Source organism: Adiantum capillus-veneris, chromosome 7, assembly GCF_014529385.1.
Source record: "Adiantum capillus-veneris isolate H3 chromosome 7, ASM1452938v2, whole genome shotgun sequence".
Classification (NCBI taxonomy): domain Eukaryota; kingdom Viridiplantae; phylum Streptophyta; class Polypodiopsida; order Polypodiales; family Pteridaceae; genus Adiantum; species Adiantum capillus-veneris.
Window position 1 is genome coordinate 29,467,171 of NC_140937.1, and position 4,369 is coordinate 29,471,539.

Sequence of the window (4,369 nt, forward strand, 5' to 3'; positions counted from 1 at the left end):
AAGGTCCCTAGCCAATTTTCATCAAGTTTAGACTATTTTTGATCAAATGGTCATCAGTTTCTATCTGCAAACTGACTTTGCAAATTTGGTCACAATTTTCAATCGAGTGATCCAAATCTTACCAAATATGGTTTGTGGGCTTATTACAACATGGTAAAACTAGTGGTATGCTCACTTGGTCAAAAAAGTTGAAAAATGGGGCAGATGTAAATAGTCACGATTATTTACATTTGGCAACTTTTTGCATCTTTTTGGTCAAGTGATCATGTACACATGTTTATCACATCAATATAAGCCTATGAATCATATTTCAACAAGTTTGCACAAATTGTTTCCCAATTTACACTGAAGTTTCAAAAAGTCAGTACAAACTTTAGTTTTTACCCAGTTTTTTGTCAGTTTGATGATCCAAATCTTTTGTGCCTTTACAAAAGTTGTTTGTACACATGTAATGAGTCAATGGTATGAACCTTGGTAAAATTTGAGCTGAAAGTTAATAATCGTGATTATTAACTTTGGGCCCAAAACTGACACTTTTTTGAACTTTTTCACTGGACAGTCTTTTCATGATCTATTTTTTTGAGCCTATGAATCAAGTCAAAACTTAATTTGGCCTAAAATGTCAAGAAAAAGTTAATAATCTGAGTTTTGGCCAAATCTTGAAATTTTTACCTCAAAGTGTCCTTAAACTTACCCACTGGTTTATACAACTTTTAAGCTTACTCTCCAGTTGAATTGAGTGGTTTGGAGTCTTTTCGTGCTATTTCTAGCCGTAGACCTAAAATTCTGTAACTTCTTATAACAACTCACACTTGATTCTTTCAGAGAGAGCAATGTCATGAAATCCACCTCTGATCCTACTTACCCTAATCCTAGATTCTCATGCAATGGGGTTGTGGAAAGTGTTCACAAACACTCGTTTTCTTGTCTTTTATGTTTTTGGAAGCACTTATCTTAAGACTTGTCTCCTCTACCAATCAATCTCAAAATCCTAATCTATTTCTACAATCCTACAATCCTAAAGGCACTTAGCAAGTACGATTACTTCCAAGCTACCTCTATACAACAAAAGACGACAATCTTAAACTATGCGGTTTCTAAAAGAAAGTTTTGAACTCTAGGAAAACCTAGAGGAAGTTAAAGGATAACTTCACAAGACGCTCGTGTTTTTTCCTAGTTTAGGTCTCTTCGATCTCTGACAGCGGAGCCAAATGTTGGGAGTCCCTTCGTTGCAATAGCTCCAATGACCACCAAAATTATCAATCCGGAGGGATGAGCTACCCGGCTAGGGCATGGAAACACTCACACGATTAGTGAGCTAATCGTGGCAACACAAATGGTTAACTCTACGAGGTAAGCTTCTTGGCTTATGGAGGAACTAAGCCACAATGAAGGGAAATCTCCATATCCATTTCTCTTTACCTCTAATCAATCCAAACACACACACTATGATTGCAAGACACACACAACATTAATCCTATCATGCAACACACTAATCGCAAGCACACACACGTAGATCTATCGAGCACCACACTCCAATATGCACACACAAGAAAAAGAGGGTAATCACACAATATTAGAGAGGGATTAGCCACTAATTAGTGTAGATCTAGCTAATCTAAGCATCATTGGCCATCATAAGAAGCATGATAGAGGCGTAGTGAGAGAGAACGAATCATTGATCTGTGTTTATCAAGTCTCATGAGCAAGGAGAACCTCAATAACTCCATAGCCACACACCTCAAGAGTTCTCACCAAAGAGTACTCTCAACAAATGACTTGAGAACCCTCATTCCTTTTCACTTCCTTATATACCTAGGTTAAAAATATGCATTGTCCAAGCACCCAAGGCCTTTAGGGCTCACCACTTACTGAATCTGCAACCTAGGCACAGTATTCGACCCAAAATGCATCTAAATGCTTAGCAATGATGCCCCAATACCCTGGCTATGCTTAGTTTTTTATTTGAAAGTGTAAATTCCTAGGTATAATGAAATTAGGCCACGGGTTGGCGATGCCAAAGCTACAAATTACTGTGAACTGCTTATATCAATGCGTAAATCTATTACCTGCGGTTGCAATGCAACAAACGTGACTGCAATGTGACAACTGCGGAGGGAGTAGGAAGCACGAGAAAGAGAGGAGTGAGTGTCGTTAGCTCACGCTGTGTATTTCATTATTCAAAACTTAATAAAATTTTTACAAATTGGATTTTATACCTTAGCCAAGGTCTAAAATGTGTAATGTCCGGTGCCCAAGACCTTTGAGGCTCCACACTTATTGTATTTGCAACCTAGGCACAGTAAGTGACCTATTCTTTACAACTTGGAACTCCCATTGAGCCCGTAACACATTAGAAATATTACAATGGCTTGAAATAATTCGAGTACTTACAATACGTGACCATTTTGGGAAAACGTGGAAAATGTGTAACTCCAATCTTTACTGCTTCTTCACTTTGATCTTTGATGTGCATTCATACGTCTTTGGTCTTTAGCAGCTTTTGTTAGCTGGCATTGATCCAGTCAACACACCTTCCTTGCCCTTTTGCTTCACTTGCATATTCTCATTGATTGAGAGAGAGCATGAAAGATTCTCCCTCCCATCCTTCTTGCCCGTGGATGATCCCTTTCTGGCTTGCCTTCGTTGAGATTTCCTTCAAGCTCACCTTCCTCAAGAAACCCTTCGAGCTCGCATTTACCTCGCCATCCCCTTCCTTCCTATGTTTGTTGATCGAGAGAGAGAGAGAGAGAGAGAGAGAGAGAGAGAGAGAGAGAGAGAGAGAGAGAGAGAGAGAGAGAGAGAGAGAGAGAGAGAGAGAGAGAGAGAGCTATGGAAGCTTGCCGCCCCTTCAGCATGCAGCTCTCGGAGCTCCTCTCGGCCGCCCTTGTTTCTCCAGCTCTCGGATCTTCTCTTCCCCCCCATCTCTTTTGCAGCGCTCCCCACAGTAGCCCTTCACCTTCTCCCTCTTGGCCTCCTCTTCCACCTAGCCCGACCCCCTTGTTGATGGCGGCCCTCATCCTTATTGTGAGCCCCCATCACTGGCATGGGTAGTGATGGCTCTTCCTGGTCGGCTTCTCTCGCCCTTCCTCACCCTCCTATAGATGGTGGCCTCCTCACCTGCTCCAAGCCCTGCACTCGACCAACCCAATGCAATGGAGCCACCCCCTATCAAGTTCCTCGTCCTCCTACCCCTTGGTGGTTCCTATTTACCGCATATAGTGCAGTCCCTACTCCTGCCACCCCTTGGTCTTCCAAACTCCTACAGATAGCACCCTCCCTCTAGATGGCGCCACCCCTCATGCTCTCGACTTTTCCCCTGCATGCTTCCGCCCCATGGACTCTTGCATGCCACCTCTCACCCTTTCTTCTATAGAAACGAGTAGCGAGGTTGCTACGGGTTACTTTAATAGCCATTCATTAAAAAAAAAACAATTACCTTGGTCTTCGGTCCCACACGGCCACTCGCCTCCAAAGTGCACGTATAATTGAATTCATTTGAGGAGGTCTTCCCTTTGCACTCGGTAAATCACGTCAAGAACTTACTGTGCATTTCAAAACACACACATCATTCGGCTTACATGTGGGTCAAGGCATTAATTTTTTTCTTTTCGTAATGGCCCACATTTGGCATCCATCCCAGCCAAATTCAATAAGCCATATCTCAGCACTCCGGATCCTGATTGACATGCTGTCAGCTCCTGTTGACTTGATTCTTCACAGAATTCTCATAAGAACATTGATAAGCACCCAAAATCTTCGATGGCATATCCCCCAATCCGACTATTCTGCCCCAAAACCGGCCCTCGTCCTAACTTTGACAGCTCATAGCTTGCTACCTGGGACTCAGATTGCCAAACTGGAAAGACCGATGGGATCCACAACTTGAGCACTTCAAATTTATCCACAAACATCATCTCTAATTATTCACTTGTACCTGTTTAGTCTGTTGAGGATCTGCAAAGCATGCCAACATCACACTGGCATACCTTTAGATCTATGTAGCTTAATTTGTCTTGTTGTCTGGACTATCATGGAAAGCACCTTAAGAACCACCATCTTGCTCATAAAAGTAGAATCTTGGGAATTGCTAGCCATCACCTTGTTTAGGCCCTCCTAGAGCCTTTATGGCCTTTGAAAACCATAGTTAGCATACATGTCAAGCATTTGATGACATAATCAAACCCTAGCATAAATCATAATTTGGTAAAAACTTCCAAATGTCTCTCAATATTTCTTTTTCTCATTGTTCTCGCAAAGCAGCAGGACAACATGCAAGATGTAATGCATGTGTTGTGCCACATTGTATTCCTGACCTTATTTTAACCATTTGTTCTGAGCCAAATATACCTATTACTTTCTAGTGTTT

At 41.8% G+C, this 4,369-nt stretch overlaps 1 pseudogene; it reads left to right on the top strand.

Annotated features, from left to right (window-relative positions):
* Positions 1-2,802: 2,802 nt before the first annotated feature.
* LOC147453616 (uncharacterized) lies at positions 2,803-3,376 on the top strand (annotated as a pseudogene).
* The last annotated feature ends 993 nt before the right edge of the window (positions 3,377-4,369 follow it).